The sequence below is a fragment of the Myotis nattereri genome (assembly GCF_964212035.1).
Source record: "Myotis nattereri genome assembly, chromosome: 2".
Taxonomy (NCBI): Eukaryota; Metazoa; Chordata; class Mammalia; order Chiroptera; family Vespertilionidae; genus Myotis; species Myotis nattereri.
Genome location: NC_138076.1, coordinates 86,282,321 through 86,309,040, shown reverse-complemented (window position 1 = coordinate 86,309,040; position 26,720 = coordinate 86,282,321). Strand labels below are relative to the sequence as shown.

General features: G+C 40.4%; 1 protein-coding gene across 2 annotated transcripts in view; it reads right to left on the bottom strand.

Annotated features, from left to right (window-relative positions):
• GTF2F2 (general transcription factor IIF subunit 2) overlaps positions 1–26,720 on the bottom strand; it is a 159,289-nt gene that overhangs the window by 111,428 nt on the left and 21,141 nt on the right. The gene's annotated exons all lie outside the window — the stretch shown is intronic.

Here is a 26,720-nt window from a genome sequence, read left to right as displayed (position 1 = left end):
TGGAGGGAGTGAAGTAAACTAGGAAAGATAAATGTAGTCTGAAAAATTGAACTGATGGAAGACAGACATGGCCAATTTTTAGAAACAGTACGGGATGAATGAAGAGTTACATAAAATGCTACCTGCAGACAGAGAGAAAGAAGAGTCTGAGGCTTTAACCAGCAGGGCAGCTATTGTTCCCTAACTGGCTAATATTATCATCAAGTTTCTGAATTAATAACTCTGTGGTAAACTACTCAAATAATTAGATATCGCCCCCCCCCCCAATATGTCAACCAACAGAAGGACCAAGAAAAGCTACTGCTTGCATTTTTACACTAATGCTAAAGCTAACATACTTAAAAAAAAAATCATGTACTACTTTCCAATAATGCATAAACTATGGGATAGACATAATCTTGTACTGCAGATTTCATTCTCAGGTTCCCAATCAAATGTCATATCATAACCCACAGAGTCAGCTGCAGGAGAAACCCTAATAGTAAACTGTAATTCTACAGTTAGGGAGGCCCTCATCCAATGTGCCTGGTGTCCTTATAAGAAGAAACTTGGTCAACCAGAGACACACCAGGTGTACATGTGCACAGAGGAACAATCATGTAAAGAGCCATCAGCATGCCCAGGAGTCAGGCCGCAGAAGAAAGTAAACCTGACAGCACCTTAATATTGGACTTCTGGTTTCCAGAACTGCGAGAAAATATATTTGTTGTTTTTTAAGCCACTCAGTCTGTGGTATTTTGTTATGGCAGCCCTAGCAAACTAACACAACATGACTTAATACCTGTGATCTAATTTTTTGAACCAGCTAAGTGATCTGGTTGATGGATTTTTAATAAAATGTGTGTTCCTCTTGTGCTTTGCTTTCTTTGTTAATATTTTTATTGAAATACAATCTACATTGAAGAAAAATACACAAATTATAAATTTATAGCTTTGATGAATTTTCATAAAGTGAACATATCCATGTAACCACTACTCCAATCAAAATATAGAGCTGCACTATCAACAATAAAAAAACAAAATATAGAACACTGGTAGCTGTGCTTTGATTTTTAATTCATGGATTCATTATTAAATTTTCTGTACTAATCTCTTACATATCCTGAGTAATTTGGGTTCCTTCCTAATAATAATTATTATTTTTTTTATTAGTTAAGGTATTACAAATGTGTCCTCATCCCCCCCCATTTACGACCAACCTCCCCCCCCCCAACCCCGCACACTCATGCTCCCATCCCCCCGTTGTCCATGTCCATTGGTTTGGCTTATATACATGTATACAAGTCCTTCGGTTGATCTAATAATTATTTTCTTAACTTTCAAGCAAAAGTGTTACAATGGACACAACCAGTATTGTTTAGAAATGCTGCAATATTAGATACATTAAACTTCTTAAAGACTAACATGTTAAAAAATAAACTAACGAGTCATGGTTCCAGTTTAAAACATTTATTTTTCTTTTCTTCTTTTTTAACATGAAGAGACTATGGTTATCTCTGTGAGACACGCAGTCAGATAAAATTATTACATAGGATCCAATTAATTTTTCTTTCTCTCACTTAATGCCTTTTAATATTTTTTTCTGACAAGAGTTAGAAGCAAGTAATGGCTTTTGTGGAAAGTGAATGTCAGTTGAATCAGTGATGCAGCTAATTTATTTGAATTATTTTTCATGAATTTTATAGTCTTAAAATTAAACGTAAAAAAAAACGAGTTAATGCAGTATATTTTTCCCTTGTAAGTGTCTTCCTCAGTAAATTATATTCTAATGGCCTTTAAGTATTTCAAAAAGGCTGGAGAATATAGAGAACCTGCATATATAAAAGACTAGTGGTTATAAGTCAGAAATAGGGACAAGAGGAGATATCTGAGAAAACCTTCTTGAGACTGCAACAACTATTCATGGCAGAATTAAAGAAGTCCAAATGAAGAGAAGGGTAGGGATGTTTACCCAGTGGGACTGAGGGAGGCTGTAATGAAGCCCAGAGAAAGCATTAGCAGTGTGCTCAGTCATATAGGGTGGGAGGAGAGATAGCTGAGGAAGATGATAGTGCTCAGTTAGAAAGGTAAAAGGAGCTGACTGGGAAGCAGCAGAAACAGGCAGCAATTAGAGGAGAGAAAGCAATGTTTGCAGTGACACAGCTACAAAAAAAAAAAAATGGTATGCTCCAAAGCTACATGTTAGCTTCCTATTTAAAATCTAGCTGAACCTCAGTCTTAGGGTATTTGGGTCTATTGAAGTATACTGTACCTTCAGTATCCCTAGGTATTACATTAGGGTTTTAAATCATTTGGATGCACAGACATTCAGAGAGAAAGCTGAGGATCAAAGAACATAATATCAGGTCTCTCAAGGGAAAAAAAAAAAAGACAGAAGCTGACTCCGAGACAAGGTTTGAAAGTTCAGGCAGTTTATTTGCCAAGTGGCCCCAGAAGACTGAAAGAGAATTGGGGGAGAGACAGGAAGAGGAAAGAAGCCAATAAAGAGATGAGTTTAGAACACTGGTGCCAGCTGTGCACCACTGTGGAAAACTGCTGCTTAACCCTGCTGCTGAGCGTGGGAAGACAGGTTAAGACGTGTGCCTGGAGTTACCTATCCCACATGAGGTTAAGAGAGCTGGGTGTTTATACACAGACCAACTCCTGTCAGATACTGGTTGGGGGCTGCTCCCAGAGGGTGTGCTAATATCCTGGCAGTTCTGACCTGCCCTCCAGATGGGCAGAAGAGCTGCCAGCAGAGAAAGCTCCCAGGCTGAGACACAGATGCTAAGATTTAGAAGCTGGTCAGTGTGCACAGAAACGAAAGGGGCTGAAGGACTATGGGCGGGCACTGAGAGCATCTAAGGCATCTATATCACAGTCCCTAATCCATGGGAGTCTGTCCCTAATTTGGGAATGAAAGAAACATCGTTCTTTACCTAGGGGTTGTGAAAAAAAGGGATTGAGAACTGCTCTAAGTCCTCAGACATTTTCCATTGCTAACCAGTACAGGTGTTTCTCTCAAGAAACTGCTTGGCGATGACACATAAGTTACAAAGTAAGAAAAAAGTCCTGCATAAGAAAAGAAACCAATGCAGTCAACAGTCCTGTGTGGTTTGCTTTTATTCTTCCGAGCAGAGAAGGCTAGAAGAGAAGGCTACAACTTCCAACCATAAAATATATTTTCAAGAAAGGCTCTTTTAGAGGGAACCAAATATATCCTATCTAATAAAAAAGAAACATGGTAATTAGCGTACGACCGCTACCCTTCCCATTGGCGAATCAGGGCAATATGCAAATTAACTGCCAGCCAAGATGGCGGCCGGCAGCCAGGCAGCTAGAAACTAACATGAGGCTTGCCAGCTTCAGTGACGGAGGACTCCAACGTTCCCCGCCTGCCGCTGCAGGCCTCTGAGCTGCAACTCTGTAACAAATATAGCAACTATGTAACAAATATAGAAGCTAAACAAAACCCCAGAAACCTGCTTTAGTCCGCCGGGCTTCAGCCAGCAGGATCGCAACATTGTAAGCAAAGGCCAGAAACCTACTTGCAGCAGTGGAGGCCTAAGAGCTGGAGCCAAGCCTCAAAGCTAAAGCTGGCCCAGAATAAAAAGAGAAAAAAAGAAAAAAAGGAGCGGTTGGGAGCTTCAGTCACCCGCCAGCCTGAAAACAGCCCTCAGCCCCTCACCCAGAATGGCCAGGCACCCCAATGGGGACCCCCACCCTGATCCAGGACACTCTTCAGGGCAAACCAGCCGGCACCCAACCGTGCACCGGGCCTCTATCCTATACAATAAAAGGGTAGTATGCCTCCCAGCACCGGGATCAGCGGAGCCGAGAGGCCTCCCGGCACCGGGATAAGCGTGACAGGGGGCAGCGCCCAAACCCCCTGATTGCCCTGTGGCTCTGGGTGTGACAGGGGGCGGGGCCACAACCTCCCTATCCACCCTGCTCTGTTCGTGACAGGGGGCAGCATCCAAACACCCTGATCAGCCCTGCTCTGTGCCTGATAGGGGGAACTCCCCCACCCCCCCACCCCCACGGGCCCTGCTCTGTGTGTGATGGGGTAGAGCCATAACCTCCCCATCGGCCCTGCCCTGAGTGTGAGAGTGGTGGCGCCCCAACCCCCTGATCGGCCCTGCTCTGTGTGTGACAGGGGCAGCGCCCCAACCCCCTGATTGGCCCTGCTCTGTGTGTGACAGGGTACAGAGTCCCAACCCCCCTGATGGGCCCTGCGCTGTGAGTGACAGGGGGCAGTGCCCCAACCCCCTGATTGGCCCTGCTCTGTGCGTGACCGAGGGTGGCACCGCAACCTCCCCATCGACCCTGCCTTGAGTGTGAAAGGGGACGGTGCCCCAACCCCCCAATTGGCCCTACCCTGAGCACGACTGAGGGTGGCATCACAACCTCCCAATCTCCCTGCTCTGTTCATGACAGGGGGCGGCGCCCCAACTCCCCAATCGGCCCTGCTCTGAGCCCGACCAGGGGCTGCACCTAGGGATTGGGCCTGTCCTCTGCCACCCAGGAGCAGGCCTAAGCCAGCAGGTCGTTATCTCCCGAGGAGTCCCAGACTGCGAGAGGGCACAGGCCGGGCTGAGGGAACCCCCCCTCCCGAGTGCACAAATTTTTGTGCACCGGGCCTCTAATATTTATATAAAAACAGTATGTGTCTGTAGAGTTTTCCCCCTTCTTCTTTTGGAATCGCTAACGATACCATATAAGCAAGAAACTGGACTGATGCATATACAGACCTCAAAAAAGAAAAAAGAAAAAAAAGGCGTCAGCTGCATTTCTTTTCACACACAGCAGCCTTTCAGAGCTGCTGGCAGGCTCTGTCAGTGCTTCGCCTCCGGCCAGGCCACAGCTGCCTATTTCTAACAGTTGGTAAGGTCATGGAAGAATGAGGTTTTTATTTCAGAACTTAAAAAAATGTTTGCTATGTAATTTTGCATTGAGCCACACAGGCTAGGCGGTTACCTATTTTTTATAAAAGAATCCTGATGGAGACATGTACTGAAGAATTTAAGGATGGAATGATGTGAGTTATTTTCTTTAAGATAATCCAGTGAGATACAAAAGGACAGTGCCTGGGGCATAGCTGAAACAGTAATGACCATATTGACCACATGTTGATAACCTGAAGTTGGATGACAGGTACATGAAAGTTCACTATACTATTTCTCTACTTTTATATATGCTTTAAAATTTTCCACAATGAAACACAATGAAAGTTAAAAAGAAAGGTGGGGGCGGGGGGAGCATTGGATGGGAAAGGAAATAGTTTATTTTTTTGGTAAACTTATTTTTTTCATGAAAAGCTCTATTAAAAAATTCTTCTCTACTAATATATATGTGAGAAATCAGGCATAGTTCAATTATTTTTACATTGATTTTTAGAGAGAGAGAGGAAGGGAGAGAAACATCAATGTAAGAGCAAGTCTTTGGTCGGCTGCCTCTTGCACACCTGCTATCAGGGATCGAGCCCAAAACCCAGGCATGAGCCCTGACCAGGAATCAAACTGGCAGCCTTTCAGTGCATGGGGCAATGCCCAACCAACCAAGCCCCAACGGCTAGGGCAGCCACAGTTCGGTTTTTACACTGCCATTTTCCTTTACTATATATTAATCTTTAAGCTTAAAATTAAAGAATTAAATCAAGCTTGAATTAAAGGGGTGAGAAAGAAACAGAGAAGGCCTATCTTTCTAAATGTAAAAAAATTTTCAAAAGTAGTTAAATGTTTAGAACACCATATTTATTGCTCCATAAATTTTCTTCAGTCAGGACTTGTACAGAATAAGAAAACTGCTTTTATGAGGCGCTGAGCTTATAGGATTCAGCTCTGGGGATGGAAGGCAGATCAGGTGTGCAGGGGACCGGGCGGGCTCAGCACCCAGGCCCGGGGGGGGGGGGGGGGGGGGGGGGAGGGCGCGGGATGGAGGAAAGCGGGGGAGCCAATCTTGTTTTAAAGGAGCAATCTGACAAATAATGGCTAGTGAAAAAATAGGGTACTTAAGAGGAGATACTTTTAAAAAACAGAAGATGAGACCTCAAGAACAGTCTCCTATAAGTACATAGATTTCTTCTGATATAACAAAAGAGAAGTAAAAAGACAGGAGGAGGGACAAGATAAAAGAATAGGAGGAAAACAACAAAATGACCACTGGGGAGGCGAACAAGTTCTGGTCACTCTTGATGGCCCCTTCATATTCAGTTTTGCTTTCTGTGATTTCAGTCACGCGCAGTCAACTGCTATCCAGAAATATTAAAAACTCCAGAAATGCACAACTCATAACTTTTATATCACATGTTCTGAATAGCATGATGAATCTCAAGCCATCCCTCTGTCCAATGCATGCACACTGTATACACTCCCTGCCCACTAGTTACTTAGTAGCTGTCTAGGTTATCAGATCAACTGTCTCCCTATCACAGTGCTTGTGTGCACATAACTCTTATTTTACCTAATAATGTTCCCAGTCCTAGCCAGTTTGGCTCAGTGGATACAGCATCAGCCTGCGAACTGAAGGGTCCCAGGTTCAATTCCAGTCAAGGGCACATGCCCAGGTTGCGGGCTTGGTCCCCAGGAGGGGGCGTGCAGGAGGCAGTGATTCTCTTGCATCATTGATGTTTCTTTTTCTCCCTCTCCCTTCCTTTCTGAAATCAATAAAAACATATTTAAAAAATTATGTCCCCAAAGCCACTGACATAACTTGTATTACAGTATACTGCTATAATTGTTATTAATCTCACACTGTACCTAATTTATAAATTAAACTTTATCATAGGTATGTATGTATAGGGAAAAACATAGTGTACTACCCGCGGTTTCACACATCCACTGGGGGGTCTTGGAATGTTACCCCTACAGATAGGGATGAGAGAGGGAGACTACTGTATATTATAACTTTAATAATATCATCAATAGCTATACTAAATTGCTTATCCACTAAAAATAATATAGTTTCTCTTGGTCCAAAAACCAAGATGGCGGCATAGGTAAACACCGGAGATTGCTGCCTCGCAAAACCACTTCAAAAATACAACTAAAAGACGGAACGGACATCATTCAGAACCACAGGAAGGCTGGCTGAGTGGAAATTCTACAACTAGAAGGAAAGAGAAAAGCATACCGAGACTCAGAGGAGGTGAGGTGCGGAAGTAAATTACAGAGATACAGAGGCGCATGCGGAGAGGGCTGGCGGCTGAGGACACGGTTGTCTTTTTCAGTCGGGAGGGAGTGTCAAGCTCTGAGCTCCAGTTCCAGGCGAGTCTCTGGGGACCCAGACTCATACGGGAGAAACGGGACTGTCTGGCATCGGTGGGAACTCGAGGACAGCTTTCTCTTGGGGGTGCTTGCAGCGATTGCCGGGACACTGAGAAGCAGGGCCTCTGAGGGCAGGACTGGGAGCAGCCATAACTGCTCGCTCCACCATGCTGATCCCCTGGGACCCCGCCCCGCCCAAGCCCTGCACGGAGGCTTTTGCATATGAAAGGCCTGGCCCTTTGCAATCTGATAATTACCTAACAAACTGCAGCTGGCCCTAGGCCCCAGGACAACTTGCATTGCTTTACAGCTGGCTTCTGCAGGGTAGCCTCAGAGAGAGGCTAGATTAGCACCTCCTTAGAGATCCAGGAGCCAGTATGCCCGGTGGTCAGAGTGGGACCATCCAGATAGCAGCTCCTCGGATCCATAAAGGACACACTCAGGGGGCAGACTCAGTGAACACCAAAGCCCCATTGAAGCAAGTCTTGCCCTGGAGGGGTGTCTCCAGCACAGAAGTTCTCCCACTGCAGATAGAGCTGATTCTCTGTCTTTTACAGCCAATTGGCCTGGAGGTCAATCCCTCCCAGTATTACGTACAACAATCAAGGCTTAACTACAACAAGACTGTGCACAAAGACCACAAGGGGGGTGCACCAAGAGTGTCTACCTCAGGTAATTGGGGAGGCTGAGCCACTGGGCCCTAGAGGACACCTAGCACAGAAAGCCACTCTATCGACACAGCGAAGCATAAAAAAATGCGGAGACAAATAAAAAGGACACAAATGACAGAAATGGAGGAAAGCAAACTACTGGATATAGAGTTCAAAACCACTGTTACAAGGTTTTTCAAGAATTTTCTAGAAACTGTGGATAAACTTAATGAGACCTACAAGAAATCTAATGAGACCCTCGAGGTTGTGATAAAGGACCAACTAGAAATTAAGCAAACACTGACTGAAATAAAGAATATTATACAGACTCCCAATAGCAGACCAGAGGATCGCAAGAATCAAGTCAACGATTTGAAATACGAAGAAGCAAAAAACACCCAACCGGAAAAGCAAGATGAAAAAAGAATCCGAAAATACGAAGATAGTGTAAGGAGCCTCTGGGACAGCTTCAAGCATACCAACATCTGAATTATAGGGGTGCCAGAAGATGAGAGAGAGCAAGATATTGAAAACCTATTTGAAGAAATAATGACAGAAAACTTCCCCTAGCTGGTGAAAGAAATAGACTTACAAGTCCAGGAAGCGCAGAGAACCCCAAACAAAAGGAATCCAAAGAGGACCACACCAAGACACATCATAATTAAAATGCCAAGAGCAAAAGACAAAGAGAGAATCTTAAAAGCAGCAAGAGAAAAGCAGTCAGTTACCTACAAGGGAGTATCCACACGACTGTCAGCTGATTTCTCAACAGAAACTATGCAGGTCAGAAGGGAGTGGCAAGAAATATTCAAAGTGATGAATACCAAGAACCTACATCCAAGATTACTTTATCCAGCAAAGCTATCATTCAGAATTGAAGGTCAGATAAAGAGCTTCACAGATAAGGGAAAGCTAAAGGAGTTCATCACCACCAAACCGTATTATATGAAATGCTGAAAGGTATCCTTTAAGAAGAGGAAGAAGAAGAAAAAGGTAAAGATACAAATTATGAACAACAAATACACATCTATCAACAAGTGAATCTAAAAATCAAGTGAATAGCCCTAACAGGTTTGGCTCAGTGGATGGAGCATCGGCCTGCGGACTGAAAGGTCTCAGGTTTGATTCTGGTCAAGGGCATGTACCTTGGTTGCGGGCACATCCCCAGTAGGAGGTGTGCAGGAGGCAGCTGGTCGATGTTTCTCTCTCATCGATGTTTCTGACTCTCTATCCCTCTCCCGTCCTCTCTGTAAAACAATCAATGAAATACATTTAAAAAATAACCTCAAGTGAATAAATAATCTGATGAACAGAATAAACTGGTGATTATAATAGAATCAGGGGCATAGAAAGGGAGTGGACTGACTATTCTTGTGGGGGGGAAAGCGGTGGGGGGATGCGGGAAGAGACTGAACAAAAATCGTGCACCTATGGATGAGGACAGTGGGAGGGGGTGAGGGCTGAGGGTGGGGTGGGAACCAGGTGTAGGGGAGCAATGGGGGGAAAAAGAGAAACAACTGTAATAATCTGAATAAAGATTTAATTTAAAACAATATATATATATATATATATATATATGTAGTTTCTCTTATATTGGGACAGGATTTCTCTTCCTTGGCACTATTAACTCTTTGGGGTGAACAATTCTTTGTAGTGAGGGGCTGTTCTGTGTATAGCAGGATGTCCTGATCATTAGATGCCAGTAATACACTCTAAGTTGTGACAATAAAAAATGTCTCCAGATGTTGCCAAGGTTGCCCTTAGGTGAGAATCACTACACTAGACATCTACATGTAGAAAGCAGCAGGTTAAAAACATAGTCATAATCTGCAGACAATGATCAGACAGATTATTTTCATTTCTGCAGAACAAACCAATAGGGAATTTATGAAGGAACTAAAGTGTATAGTAAGTGAAACTATGTATCACAGTAATATACAGCCCTGTAGAGCCTTTGGGGATAAAATTCAGCAGGGCAATGAGGGGTACAAATATATATGAATAAAGTAAAATTATATCTTTTAATAAAAGTAACTTGCTCTAATCACTGATAGCACATTAAAAAATCTACCATAATGCCAGGGGTCGGGTGAGATCTACCATAAATCCCTAAAGCTGGGAGGGGGTATACAGGGATTGCTATATTACCAGTATTCTACTTCAGGGTATGTTTGAAATATTCAAACACAAAAAGGCAAATTTTTCCATTCTAGTTCTCTTCCTGTTTTCATTGCTGCGCATTACTCGCGAAATTGTGCATCCACACTCTGAAATCTAGTATAATGATTTAGGGCACATGCTCACAAACTGCATGATTTGGTCAAATTACATCCTATGTAAACCCATTCCTCTTACCAATAAATTAAGTCACAATGGTGCCTAGCTCACAGGCTTCTTGCATGAAATAAATGAAATCATTCATATACAGTACTCACCATAGTGAACAAAATAAATGCTCAACAGATTACCTATTTGTTAACTGCTTAATGGTAAGATGTCCTAGTAAACGTTGTAAATTTATATGTCTGCATAAAAAGTTTCTTTAATTCTTCCAAACCAAATAATGATACAAGGCACAAGAATATAGTTGAAACGTAGGCTTCAAATGCATCTTGGTTACTTTTCCAATTCTGTTGTGATGTAGCTTTTCATCACAGAACCTTTTGTCAGCACTGGGTGCACCAAAAGTGGGACTAGTGAGGATGTGGGAAAAGGGGCTGCTACTTTTTCACATAAAAACCTTCCATACTCTGTATGTTTTTAAAAATAAAGAATATGTGTTGCTTTTTAAAGTAATGAACCAATTTTAAAGTCTTGACTTCCTTTTTCCAGAGGGAATTATTGTACTGGTGCTATCATCATATCAACAGAATAAGATTTCAAGCAACAAAAATATAAAGCCAACGAAGTAAAATGTTTTGTATTTCTGTAGTAAGAGGCTATGAGGCAGAAAAAGAAAAACCAGTTACATGGCATTTTCTTTCTTTCAAATTTTGATATAAGAACAATACACTTATGCCCAAAGCACTATAGAAGAGACAATGCCTGTGTGCAACCAAAACCTTGAGTGAGGTTTTTTCTTTCTTTATAAAAAAACACACAAAAAACACTCCCACAAATCCATAAAATTATTTGGAAAAACCAAAAAAAATGAGTTTTTAAAAATTAAAATTTTTTCAATGACTTCATTTTAATATCCCAAGTAAGTAGTTTACACTGTAAAATTGATTTTACTAAGCTGAGTTTGGTTTGTAAAAAAGGCCAGGTTCTACCGAAGATCTTAGTATACATGAATCAAAACAAATAACCAGCTTTATAACCTGGAAGCTATAGAAAATCAAAAGGAGAAAAAAAAAGAAACGTGTTTGTACAGCCTGTCATTTCTTCCAGGTATGATAAAAACATCCTAAATTGTTCTCAACTGCTTTATAGAACAGGAAACAGACAGGTTTGATAATAAAAGCTGAGCATCACAGGTTTTAGGAAAAGGCAAATACTACAATGAAGTTAAAAATTACTTAATGATTTTTTTAAAAAATATATTTTTACTGATTTCAGAAAGAAGGGAGACAGAAACATCAATGATGACAGAGAAGCACGCCCCCTACTGGGGATCGAGCCCGCAACCCAGGCATGTGCCCTTGACCGGAATCAAACCGGCATCCACAGGTCGACACTATTCACTGAGCCAAAACGGTTAGGTCTTAACGCTTCTTTCTGACATTCTCCATAAAAATCATACACAAAGGTATACAGAAAATAGATAGAGGTCTAAAAGTTAACAGAAACTTCACTAAATTTTCAGCAATAATATTTAAGTGGAAATCATGAGCACTGAAATTGGAAGTTTAGGTTATATTAATAAACTCATAGCAATGACTAAAGTGAAAAACAAATGTGCCAATATTCTTTTCATAAATTACATATCAATTCTTTGGAGGAATAGGACTATAAATATTATCTGATTCATATGCTACCGGTGTGATTTTCACATTGCAGATACAGGACTACATTACCAAAATAAAAAACGCCTGGTGCCAAGGCTAAAACAGAATTCAAACATCTTCTTTCAACCTCATACTCGTCACCGATCAATCAGTTTTTCTCACCAGAAAACATGGGACTGAATTGTAAAGTTTCTCAATAATTACTTTTGATCACATAATTTATGTTAAAATTCAGGATATTAAAAAAAAATTCAGGCATCTGAAGAAACAAACAAACAAAAAGGCTTGTCAAAACATACCTTATACTAAAAACAATCTCTATTCAATCTAAGCACTGAACTTCCTTAATTGATAGAAATTTGGATGACATTCTTCTTAAATCATCTCCAAAAATGCTGTTGGTTTCTTACAGTTAAATTGTAAAGTTTTTGTTGTAGGCAATTGCAGACTCATCACAATGGGTCACAATAATAAACACTAACTCCAGGACAATGATTACCTCTGAAAAGGGAGGTGAGGGTGGAAGCAGAAAAAGTAAATGGATGTCAACTGTGTAACGTGTTTTATTTCCTTTAAAAAATATGGCAAATGTCCACAATTATAAAATATGGCTATTGGCCAAAGGTTACACTATTCTCTCCACTTCCATAGGATTGAAATATTTCATTATAAATATCCTTACATTCCAATTTTTAAATCTCCTCCTCCTCACCCTTATCCCCAGATTGCTAAAGCTATACACACCAACCACATATCTATGCATGCATACCCAAATATGAAAGCATATAAAACATGCCTTTCACTCTTTCCAGCCACTGAATAAGAAACATTTTCTACTATTAGGCTTAATTTTTTAGAGAGTAGGCATGGCTTAGGCAGTTGACAGTAACACTGAAAGATGAATCTCTATAGTCAGCCATAAACCTTGGTAGTTCAGGAAATATACAAAACACTAAAGTCATACATTTTTGTTTCGATTGTTATTCCTCACAAGCATAGGATTGTCAGAAACTGGGATAATTCCAAATGTTCAGTAGCATGGCTGTTACTCAGAGAAAGCAAAAATAGAGCTTCCTTATTCCTTCCACAGGGACCTTTACATATACCAAGTGTACCAACTAATAATGCAGATCCTGTAATCAAAGAAAACACGATAATTTCGAGAGAAACATCAAAAGTGCTTTATTCAAAGTATTTGAAGGCAGATTATATACCAGCCGTGGGCAAACTACAGCCCATGGGCCGGATCCGGCCCGTTTGAAATGAATAAAACTATTGAAAAAAAAGACTGTACCCTTTTATGTAATGATGTTTACTTTGAATTTATATTAGTTCACACAAACACTCCATCCATGCTTTTGTTCTGGCCCTCCCGTCCAGTTTAAGAACCCATTGTTGCCCTCAAGTCAAAAAGTTTGCCCACCCCTGTTATATACCAACGTATAAGTGTAATAAACACTTAAGGGATATAGTTTATTCCAATTAACTATATTAAATCCAATTCAAATCCAATTAAAAATATGTACTAAACTCTTATTATAACTAACAACAAGCGCTAAAACAGGCATGCAATCCACTGCTATGAATGGTGCTGCCCTAAGAAGCAGTAGAGGAAGGAGATGTCTCCATTCGGATACAGCCAATAAAAAAAAACTTCAATACATCACAAGATACCTCAAAATGGAACCTGCAACTTTTCTCATTATAGCACACTAAATCAGCATTCCTCAGAGCATGGTCTATGGAGGGATCCTCAAGATCATCTGGGTGTCCACAAAGTCTATTTTCATTAAAATACTCAATTGCGCCCTAGCCGGTTTGGCTCAGTGGATAGAGCATCGGCCTGCAGACCGAAGGGTACCGGTTCAATTCTGGTCAAGGGCACATATCTCGCTCGGTTGCAGGCTCCTCGCCAGGCCAGGTCCTGGTAGGGATCCTGCAGGAAGCAACCAATCGATGTATTTCTCTCACATCGACATTTCTCTCTGTCTTTCCATCTTTCTAAAAATTTATGGAAAAATATCCTCAGATGAGGATTTTAAAAAATAAATAAGTAGCCCTAACCGGTTTGGCTCAGTGGCTAGAGCATCGGCCTGCGGACTGAAGGGTCCCAGGTTCGATTCTGGTCAAGGGCATGTACCTGGGTTGTGGGCACATCCCCAGTAGGAGATGTGCAGGAGGCAGCTGATCGATGTTTCTCTCTCATCGATGTTTCTAACTCTCTATCCCTCTCCCTTCCTCTCTGTAAAAAAAATCAATAAAATGTATTAAAAAAATAAAAAAATAAAAAATAAATAAGTACTCAATTGCACTTTTCACTGTTATTTGCACTGATGGTGCAAAAGCAACAGTGGGCAAAAAGGCCAGTTTCACTTAAGAATGTCCTTGATGAACAGTCAAAAATGTTTTATTCAATTTTTGACCCTTGATACATATCCTTTAATATTCTGTGACACCAAATGCAAAGTACACATACAACACTTCCGCTGGATATCAACACAGGATGCCTGTGTCAAAGAAAAGCCTCTGTGTGATTGAGTTGGGAGCTGAAATAGCTTCTTTTGCCAGGAAGATCATTTTTATTTAAAAGAATGGTTGATCCTGGCTGGGTTGCTCAGTTGGTTGGAGCGTCATCCCATACACCAAAAGGCTGCAGGTTCGATTCCTGGATGCCTATGTTGCAGGCTCAATTGGGTCTTATACGGGAAACAACTAATCAATATTTCTCTCTGCCTTCCTCTTTCTCTAAAATCAATAAAAACATATCCTCGAGTGAATATTAAAAAAAAAGAATGATTGAGAGACAAACTATGGTTATTCAAACTCAGGTATGTGAAAGATATTTTCTCAAAAATAAATGGAATAAGCTCATCTTTTCAAAGAAAACAAGTGACAATATTCATTATTTCTCAACATTAATAAAATTCAATGTTTGAAGTCAAAATTAGAAGTTTTGAAAAACTTGTACCTACCACCATTAGCTTGACAGCTCTCCAATATTTAGACTTTCTAATTAAATCAATGGTGTTGATGAATGCAAAATTTTGATACTGTATAATGAAATGTGCTAACCTGTGGAAGAACTACATAACTCAGTGATTCAATATTCATCAAATGATGGGCACATAATGTTATAAAATCATGCTTAAGTGGAAGAGCCGCTCAAAGCATACAAGATAAAACCAGTGGATTTCAATGTAAAAGTACAAGAAGTTTGTTGATAGGGTTTCAGACTCTATATGGCAACTCACCTTTAAAAAACTTCCACTTGTAGAATTTTGTTGTAGTATCAAAATACGAATATCCACAATTATCTAAAAATACTATTAACTGCTCCTCCCTTTTCTAACTATATATATCCTACAGGTCAGACTTACTTCAGATCCTTAAACCAAAATAACATTGCTAAACACTGAATTCAGAAGGTTTGAGACTCCAGCTTGTCTTTTAGGCTAGCCCAGCGATTTTCAACCTTTTTCATCTCATGGCACATATAAACTAATTACTAAAATTCTGCAGCACACCAAAAAATATATTTTTTGCCAATCTGACAAAAAAAAAAATAGGTAGGTCAATATTTGACAAAGGAGGCAAGAATATACAATGGGAGTAAAGAGTCTCTTCAACAAGTGGTGCTGAAAAACTAAACAGACACATGCAAAAAGATGAAACTAGACTACCAACTTACACCATATGCAAGAATAAACTCAAGATGGATAAAAGATTTAAATGTAAGGCATGAAACCATAAAAATCTTAGAGGAGAACATAAGAAGTAAAATCTCAGATATTTCATGTAGCAATATGTTTACAGATATATCTCCTGGGGCAAAGGAACATAAGGAGAAAATAAACAAATGGGACCACATCAAAATAAAAAGCTTCTGCACAGCAAAAGAGATCACCATCAAAATGAAAAGGAAACCCACTGTGTGGGAGAACATATTTGCCACTGATATATCTGATAAGGGGTTAATATCCAAAATATATAAAGTACTCACAAAACTCAACAAAAGATGAACAATCCAATTAAAAAATGGGCAGAAGACATGAATAGACATTACTCCAAAGAGGACATACAAATGGCCAAGAGACATATGAAAAAATGCTCAAAGTCACTAATCATCAGAGAAATGCAAATTAAAACCACAATGAGATATCACCTCACAATGGTCAGAATGGCTATTATCAAAAAATCAACAAACAACAAGTGCTGGCAAGAATATGGAGAGAAGAGAACACTAGTTCACTGCTGGTGGGAATGCAGACTGGTGCAGCCACTGTGGAAAACAGTATGGAGTTTGCTCAAAAAATTAAAAATGGAACTTCTATTGGAACCAGCGATCCCATTCTTGGGAATATATCCTAACCCCCCTCACCCCCCCCTCAAAAAAAACAATTAGAAAGAATATATGTACCTCTATGTTCATAGCAGCATGATTTATAATAGCTAAGATTTGCAAACAGCCCATTACCCATCAGTAGATGAATGGATAAAACAGTTGTGGGACATTTACACTATGGAATACTATGCAGCTGTAAAAAAGAGAGATCACCTACCCTTTGGGACAGCATGGATGGACTGGAAAATATTATGCTCAGTGAAATAAGCCAAACTGAGAAAGACAAATATCACATGATCTCACTTATTTGTGGAATCTAATGAACAAAATGAATCAACCATCAAATAAGACCCAAAGCATGGAGATATTGAACAAACTGACATACCTCAATGTGGGGTTGGGGGGGATGAGAAGAGATAAACTAAAGAACTTATATACTTTACTAGAGGCTCGAAGATTTGTGCAAGAATAGGCCTCCCTTTCCCTGGCTGCCAGCACCACCTTCGCTCTGGCCTGGAGCCGCCTTTCTGCCTCTCACCTTGTCACATCAATTTGCATATTCCCTCTTTATTGGCTGTGGGCTCTGCCATCTTTATCGTGAAGTGACAGTTCATTTGTATATTACTCTTTTATTAGATAGGATTATTAGATAGGATGCATAGCCCACAGACATGGGCAATAGAGTGGTGGGGGATTAGGGCTAGGAGGGAGGAAAGGGGGGAATGGGAGATATCCATAATACTATCAACAATAAAAATATATTTTTTGAAAATAGGTATAATTTTGACTTATTTACACCAGACAGCTATTGTTGTGTTGGCTGTTGTCATTTTTTTTATTTGACAATCTAAGGGAAAAGAAGTCAATACCCCTGGTTAGTCAGGTATTGCATGTTTTAAAAATTCTTGTGGCACACTAGTTGAAAATCGCTGATTTAGACATTCATGAGATTTGCAAAATGCCACTCTTCCCACTAATTTTTTTTGGAAAACAGGTTTCTGGATTTTTTAATTAAAATATTATTTATATTAACATGTAATGTATAAAGGGGCCCTGAGACCAAAAAGTTTGAGAAGCACTATACTAAAGTGATATAAAATAATTACAATTATGATAGATATAAGGCTAAATAAAATCTCAGTGTCCTATTGCAAGGCAATTAGTAATATGCATATGGTGGTAATTTAGGTGACTGTAATTCAAGTTTAAAAGCAATAATAAAATTCAACGAAGAAAATGGCTATAGTTTGAATGCCAACAAGCACGCATACATACACATAAAGCTTAATTCCAACCTCTGAAAATTATATACATAATATTCCATTCACAATAAATGGGGGATATGCACCAAACTAATATTTCCCATAAGCAGTCAAAAATTCAAGTTAGCCCTAACCGGTTTGGCTCAGTGGATAGAGCATCGGCCTGCGGACTGAAAGGTCCCAGTTCGATTCCGGTCAAGGGCATGTACCTTAGTTGCGGGCACATTCCCAGTGGGAGGTGTGCAGGAGACAGCTGCTCGATGTTTCTCTCTCATCAATGTTTCTAACTCTCTATCCCTCTCTCTTCCTCTCTGTAAAAAATCAATAAAATACGTTTAAAAAATTTTTCAAGTTAAAATGAAAACATTACCTTTATTTATGCTTCATTTACCACACTTACAGGACAATAGCATACAAGGCAGATTATAGATTCTACAGTATCAGTTTAGTTTTCAAAATGACTGGTCATTCAGCATCTTCAAAGGACATTTCCATATATACATTTTTCTTCAAATACAAACAAATACATTCTAAGGCATATGTATATTGGTATATGCTGCCAAATTCAAGCTTGCAAGTAAACAAGGCAGGCCACCACCAAATAAATTCTCACATACTTCCAATTATCTCAGCAACTATGTTATCTGGGGAATATATCTACACTAATAAAAGAGAAAAATGGTAATTGGCGTACAACACTACCCTTTTCATTGGCTAATCAGGGCTATATGCAAATTAACTGCCAACTAAGATTGGCAGTTAACTGCCAACAAGATGGCGGCTAATTTGCATATGTAGGCACAATGCAGGGAGGCGAAAGGGAAAGCAGGAAGAAGCCCCCTGCCACTGACAGTGATCTGAAACCCAGGGGGGAGCTAAGAGCTGGGGGGCAGGGCAAAGGCGGCCCTGGGGCCATGATCGGAGAATCAGGCACCTTTGCTGCTCTGGCCAGTGATAGCAGGAAGTAGGGGTGGAGACAGCGATGGGAGCTGGGCAAGGTCGAAGCTGGCAGTCCCAGGAGCTAGGGGTCCCTTGACTGGGCCTAAAGCGAAGCCCACGATCGCGGGCCGCTGCAGCTGCGGGTCCCCGCTGCCCGGGCCGGATGCCTAGGCCAGAGGCATTAGACCTGGGCAGGGGCGGAGCCTGCAACCGCGGGGAGCTGGGGGTCCCCTGCCCAGGCCAGACACCTCTTCCAGAGGCCTCAGGCCTGGTCAAGGGGCCGATCCGGTGATTGGTGATTGGAGGGTGATGAGGGTCAACTCCTCTGGCCGAGGCATCAGGCCTGGGTGGGGGGCGGAGCCGGGGATTGGGGGGATATGATGGTCCCCTTGCCCAGGCCTGAAGCCTGGGTCAGAGGCGTCAGGCTTGGGCGGGGGGTGGAGCAAGCGATCAGAGGGAGATGGGGCTCCCCTGCCCAGGCATGATTCCTGGGCCAGAGGCCTCAGGCGTGGGCGGGGGCCAGAGCCAGTGATCGGGGGGAGATGGGGGTCCCCTGTCCAAGACTGACACCTCTGGCAGAGGCGTCAGGCCTGGGCAAGGGGCCCATCAGGCAATCGGAGGGTGATGGGGGTCTACGCCTCTGGCCGAGGCATCAGGCCTGGGCAAGGGGCAGAGCCAGCAATCGGAGGGGTCTGGGGGTCCCCTGCCCAGGCCTGATGCCTGGGCCAGAGGCATCAGGCCTGGGCTGGGGGCAGAACCAGTGATGGGGGGAAATAAGGGTCCCCTGCCCAGGCCTGACACCTCTGTCAGAGGCGTCAGGCCTGGGCAAGGGGCCGATCCTGCGATTGGAGGGTGATGGGGGTCAACGCCTGTGGGCTCCCAGTATGTGAGAGGGGGCAGGCTGGGCTGAGGGATACTCCCCTCCTCCCCCCACACCTGGTGCACAAAATTTGCACCTAGTCTTATTATAATGTGCACAGTGGCTAACCAAATGTCACAGCACACAGTGCTGAACTCATCTAATTAGCCAAGAGAAAGAGAAAGTAAAAAGATTATCTATACCAAAAATATATATAAATATGTAATGACCAAGAAGTAAAGTGGGGAACAAAGGAATTTAATATTCACTTTTGAACCTCAAATGTCTTAAGAAAAGGATATTAACTTTGAACGATGAAAACCCATCTTTTTGTCACTAAGAAGTCACCCTACTTAAAACCACTCTTAAAAAATACCTTTACAGTAGTAGTAATTCTTAGGAGAAAATAAAATATTTCAACACATTTGCTTTAACAAGCCCATCCATTATATGCCAGTCCTGTACTAGACACTGTGGAGAGAAGCATGAGGCATGGTGCCCTGCCCACAAGGTTTAATTAAGGGACAAAATAAGTATGCAAACCTTAGTGCCATACTAGTCCAAATGAAGGAAGAATCAACAGATTAGAGCAGTAAAGGGGATGATGGTTACTGTAAAAGGTCACCAAATCTCTGGATGAAGAAAATCAAGAGGAAAAGCAGACAGGTATCAGGAAACTGTAAAAAATAAGGGATTCCAGCAGAATGAACTAGAAGAGTGTGGAGAGGATGGTGAAGTTTTCAAAGGACTGCTTTGGGTTAAATGGAATAAAGAAATGTATATGTGTGATTCCTACTACAGAAATCACCAAATGAGGCAACTGATTACATGTGAGCGTAAGAGGAGATTAATAATTATTATGGCCTAGAGACTGTATTACAGACAGAAATATGGACAGATGGAGAATAAAAGAATAAAGAAATGAATCTGATTTCCTATTTTCTGGGTTTAGATGATAAAGAAATCCAAGCAGATTGTTTGTTAAATCAGCTGAAGATGGTACTGGACATCAGATGAGAGACTAGGCTTTTGTCATTGCTACCACCCTGGTCCAGGTTTCTGTCTTCTCTCCCCTGGATTACTGCAGTAGTCTCCAACTTCTACCCTTGCCTCCAATGTCTCTTGTCATGGGCCAGCCAGAGTGAGCCTTTATAATGTAAATCAGGTCAAAACCCTCCAGTGGCTCTCCATTTCACTCAGAGTAAAATCCAAAATCCTTACAATGATTTACAAATTCCTTCATGATCTGCCATCGCCAATCCCCTTCCTGTCTCCAGTCTAATAGCCTACTACTTATTCTTTCCCCTTGCCCATCTATCCCACCCACACTGACCTCCTTGCTACGTCTAGTGCATGCCAGGCTTGCTTCCACCCTAGGGTAAATGTGTTACCTCTGTTTGAAAACTTCTAGTTGGCTAACTAATTCCACATGGCTCTTTAAAAGGCGTTCAAGACATTGTTTAAACCCCATCTTCTAAAGATGGCCCAAGCTAACCACACTATTAAAAATTGCAAGCTCCACCCTAATACTCCTGATCCCACTTTCCTTCCCCCCCCCCCCAGAAAACTTACACCTTACTGTCGGTGACAGAACTTACTTATTGTATTTGTTGGTTGCTGTTTCCTCTTACTAAGATGAAAGTACCATGAAGACTGAAACTGTGGTTACTAGAGTATTTCAAGTCTAAATAAAAGAGGACCTGCAAAAAATCAATTTTCTAAATTAATTAACAGCTACAGAGTGGTCCAATATAATGAAAACTAACAGCAAAAGGTCACTATCGCCGAAACCGGTTTGGCTCAGTGGATAGAGCATCGGGCTGCGGACTGAGGGGTCCCAGGTTCGATTCCGGTCAAGGGCATGTACCTGGGTTGCGGGCATATCCCCAGCGGGGGATGTGCAGGAGGCAGCTGATCGATGTTTCTCTCTCATCGATGTTTCTAGCTCTCTGTCTCTCTCCCTTCCTCTCTGTAAAAAATCAATAAAATATATTTTTTTAAAAAAAAAAGGTCACTATGTTTCTATCAGTTCTAACTCTGCCCATTTTTTCCAATATTTTCTACCTTAGCAATGGTCTCTTATTCATCCAAACATTTAAGCCAAAAAAGATTGGAAACCATTCAAGACTTCTCACTCTTCCAACTCCCCACAATCAACTCATCACCAAAAGCTGTCAAAATTACTTCTATCTCAAGACTGGCACTCCCCTTGTATCAGTTCAAACCTATTCATCTCTAAACTAAATTATGAAGTTCAAAACTGAAGTTTCCTCCTTAGATCTAACTGGAACTATTTACTAGATTTTAGATAGATATGACAGTATGACAGGTGAGAAAGCAAAGTGAAGAATAGGATACTTGAAGGTGAGAAAAATGAATTTTATCTTCACTTTCTTTCCTCCTATTCATGCACACTTATTCATATACTTCAAGGTCCAGCTCAAATTTTACCTCCACTTTCGAAGTCGTTCCCTGTTCTTTCAGGCAAAGAGCATATTTTTTTCCTCTTTGTACATAACTCCACTAGAGTACTTTCTATAGCAATTAGTTTTTTTAAAACACTATTCTTATCTATTTTAATCCTCACCTGAAGATATTTTTCCATTGATTTTTAGAGATAGTGGAAGAGAGTGGGAAAGACAGAGAAATATCGATTAGAGAAACACATCAATTGGTTACCTCCTGCATACGCCCTGACTAGGGCCTGAGCTGGGGAGGAGCCCGCAACTGAGGCACGTGCCCTTGACGGGAACTGAACCCGAGACCTTTCAGTCCTCAGGCCGACACTCTATCCACTGAGCCAAACCAGCCAGAGCTATAGCAATTATTTTTTCGCATATCAGTTGCCTAACTGAACAGAGTCTAGTATTATTTTAGTACTGGGCCTAGCATCTATAAAAAAAGCGTAATAGGCTAATTAGACCAGACATCCTTCTGGACAAAGCAGGGGCTGCAAGGGCCGAGCCCCTTGCATGAATTTCATGCATCGGGCCTCTAGTTAAAAAATATTTGTTGAAAAGAAGGAACAACAACTCTTAGTCCAGAACTGGCAATTATAAGTAGAAAACCTAAGTTTGAACAAAAAGGTGAAAGAGACCCCTCCCCCCAAAAAAGAAGTTATCTAGTTACCAGTAAATGGTAGATAAAAATACTAAACTGAAGACCCAAGGGGGAAAAAATAAAGGCCAAACACATAAATCATTTCCACCTAGCTAAGGTTAGAAAGATAGGGGTACTAGATAATAATGAAAATATTTAATAGAGAAATAAATTATTTAGAATTTCACAGAGAAATGTGGAGGTAGAAGAGGGGTAACCCAAAATAGCCCTTAAAAATAAAACATGTCACCCTGGTTGGGTGGCTCAGTTGGTTGGAGTGTCGTCCCATACATACATCAAAAGGCTGTGGGTTCAATTACCGGTCAAAGCACATACCTAGATTGTAGTACAATTCCTGCTCAGGGCATGTATGAGAGACAACCAATTGATGTCTCTCTCTCTCACATTGATGTTTCTCTCCCCCTCTCTCTCCCTTCCTCTTGCTCTCCAAAATCAATGAAAAAACATATCCTCGGGTGAGGATTAAAAACAAAAACAAAAAATGTTCTCTCAGATAGGCATACTCAAATTAGACACAAATTAGGTGTATACATAAAATGCTCATGAAATGGATTGTTTTCATTAAGAAGAAAGCACTATAAAACATACCATCATCCCCTTCTAATCCCATCCCCCAACGAAACTCAAATACACAGAATTCAATCATTAGAAAACCTGGCTCAAAAGGGAACTCTCAAAACCCAGCCCAGTATGATAGCAGAAGGAATGAAGTTATTAAAATTAAACTCAACACAATAGGAACTCTCCCTCCTAGGAGCACAACTGCGCCTTTCCCCTCTCCCTCCCTTTCCCCCAGGCCTGTTACCTTTGCCCCTCTCTCTCCTAAGCTCTAAGGGCCACTTCTTTCACCTCTGTAACTTGTTTCCTGAGCCCATTTTTTCTACCACTCACTTCTTCTACCTCTGTGATGTCCTAAATAAAATTTCTCTTATTAAAATAAAAATAAAAATGAACTTAAATAGATTTTAATTATTCTTAGAAAATTGTTTTATAGACCTGTTGCACTATTAAAAAGAAATGAAGAACCTAAAAAGTAATTTTTATAGGCAAATACAGTTGTATGCTCGAGGGAAAACATAAAAATATTCAAGATAATGCCTACCACACGTATATTTCAATGTAAAATAAACACTTAAGGTAAAATGGCTGTTACTTATACTTTGACCTGTTCATGACCAACAAAAGTAACACTAGAGTGGTGGCTCTGAAGTTTTTTTTGGGTCACAGACCTCTCTGAAACTCCAATGAGAGCTATGGTCCTGTCCTGAAGAAAAACATGCAGATTATGTGTGTGTGTGTGTGTGTGTGTATATATATATATATATATATATATACACATACATATATACACATATACATACACACACACACACACACACACACACATATATATAGACAGCATTTTAAATATGTCATAGCAATAACAGAGCCATGGAACTCAGTTGTAGAACTGATGACTTAATGAACAGAAATAGCAAACAAATGTAAGACTCCTCAGAAAAGAAAATAAACTTAATAATAAGTAACAACTCTAGAGATTTTTTCTTGGTCATCCAATCAAAAATACCGAATATAAAAATCTCTATTGGCTGGATTTTATCAAGTGATATACACCCAAATAGAGCATGCTCCTGCCTTAAAATAACCTTGAAACCTAAAGTGTTTAAAAATAATACCTATTATTAACATTAGTAATAGTTATTGAGCACTTATTAAATACTGTATTGTCTTAAGTTTTAAATATACTTATGTTTATACATAAATGTAAATCATTGTTATTCTCATTTCACGAATACGGAAATTAAAGTACAGAAAAGTACAAAGAATGTCAAATAACAGTGACACAAAACAGAAATGATTAATGAGATTAAGAAGCAAAAAATTCCCTGATAGTGTATACCATCTAATAGCAACTTAGACCTGTATTTGGGTTAGCACAGTTCTACAAAGCAGAACATATTGTCCAAACTCCAGAAGAAGGATGACAATCTTGATCCCTTTCCATTCCTGGCAAGATAATCCTTATACCAGCGGTTGCCAACAGGTGGTCCTCGGACCACTGGTGGTCCATGAGGTCCAAAAGGTTGGCAACCGCTGCCTTATACCATATTCACTTTGAAGTATACTGTAACCAGAAATGTGAAAAAAAAAATGTTCAAAAAGAGTATAACACAAAGTAAAGGGTTTATAAGACTAACAATGGAAGATTAATTCTGAGGATAACAAAACTTAGCTTTCTAAATTACTATCTTTTGTGTACCAGCAACAAATCATGCTTTGGAAAAATTAGCAATATGATAAGATGTAAAAATTCTGAAATAGAGCACCTTATTCTACAGGGGAAGTTCAAGCTCCACTATCTCAAACTTTCTCCAAGGTTCTGCCTCCTTCTTGCCATCTTGGTTCCATGTCTCTTCCATTCCAGGATAATCACAAAGGTAGAGAAAATCTTGCAGGTTCAATACGTCTTACTAAATCCCACCAATCACAAGACAAATTTCAGATTCCCTGGATGTGCCTATGCTATGCCCTGCACAATGTTGCATACAATAAACATCTGCTGAATGGTCAAATCTTCTCCATGAGAAAATGTCTGTGTTTTTAAAAAACATGTCTTTATTGACTTTAGAGAGAGAAAAGGGAGAGTAAGAGAGGGAGGGAGAGAAAGAGGAGGAAAAGAGGAACTGAGGGAGACAGAAAGAGAGAGAGACATCAATGTGAGAAACATCAATGAGCTGCCTCTTGCACGTACCCCAACTCAGGACCAAACCTGAATCCACAACCAGGGTACGTGCCCTAATTGAACCAGTGACCTTTTGGTGTATGGGAAGATGCTCAACCAACTAAGCCACACCAGCCAGGGCAGAAAATGCATATATTTAATATTTTCTACCTCCTGTAATATTACATTACAAATTACAATAGCATCAGAATAATGCAATAAAGCAATTCTTTTATGTTAAATCACATTACTGAAAAGTTTTAATTTACCATTTTTTTAGATTCTATGTCCAAAGGAAAAAAAGAAAAAGACTAATATTTAAAATTCAATTTATGCAGTTATTAGTAAACCAAGACACTACAAAAATTTTATCTGAGCATATTCCTTTTTTAAAACAATGATGTTCTTAATATACTATAATTTGTATAGCTTTCTTCGTAATGTTTAATGAAGATATGACAAAATCATGGATCTTTTCTTTTATATCACCAAAAAACTTTTTGAGCCCTAACCGGTTTGGCTCAGTGGATAGAGCGTCGGCCTGCGGACTAAAGGGTCCCAGGTTCGATTCCAGTCAAGGGCATGTACCTTGGTTGCGGGCACATCCCCAGTAGGGGGTGTGCAGGAGGCAGCTGATCAATGCTTCTCTCTCATCGATGTTTCTAACTCTCTATCCCTCTCCCTTCCTCTCTGTAAAAACTCAATAAAAAATATATTAAAAAAAAACTTTTTGATACATATGAGAAATCAGTTCCACTAAATAGGTGGCTTACTGCTTCAATAGCAATATTCTAGATTCAGTAAAGGTTAAAAACCAAGAAACTATGAAAATAAACATATTCATATACATATGCCACAAAAAAGTTCCCTCTATATTTAACTCACAAGCTGAAACACTTGCTCCTGAGCCACTGAACTGATAAAATATCTCATACCAAACACACAAAATTGAACTACATTTTACACAGAGCTTCCTGGAAGTCAATACCAATTTTAAAAAGTTAATCTCTGCATTACACAGGCCCTCTTAGCATAGAAAAATATGAGAGCAAAAATTCAGACTAAAATATTCCCTAATTTCAAGCAGCATTAAAAAAAACAAAAAGTTATAGCCCTAACCGGTTTGGCTCAGTGGATAGAGCGTCGGCCTGAGGACTAAAGGGTCCCAGGTTTGATTCTGGTCAAGGGCATGTACCTTGGTTGCGGGCACATCCCCAGTAGAGGGTGTGCAGGAGGCAGTTGATCGATGTTTCTCTCTCATCAATGTTTCTAACTCTATCCCTCTCCCTTCCTCTCTGTAAAAAATCAATAAAATATGTATTTTTTAAAAAGTTATAGCTGCTGAATATCAATTTACCAAAACAGGCAAGGATGACTTTATCCTGGCAAAACTCAGAATACTGTTTTTTCAACATCCTAGAAGACAGCTTTGTGCACCACACTTTTCCATCTGCTTTGTTCTATTTCTTTATGCCCCAAGTGGAAATTAAACGGTTCAAATAACACCCAAAATTCATCAATCACGGTAAAGAGAAGTAGCATGATATGAATAACAGAAGTAGAACAATAGGTGGAACAGCCTTGGTAATGACCTTAGAGTGCATGTTGAGACAGAAAATCTATTCAACATATACA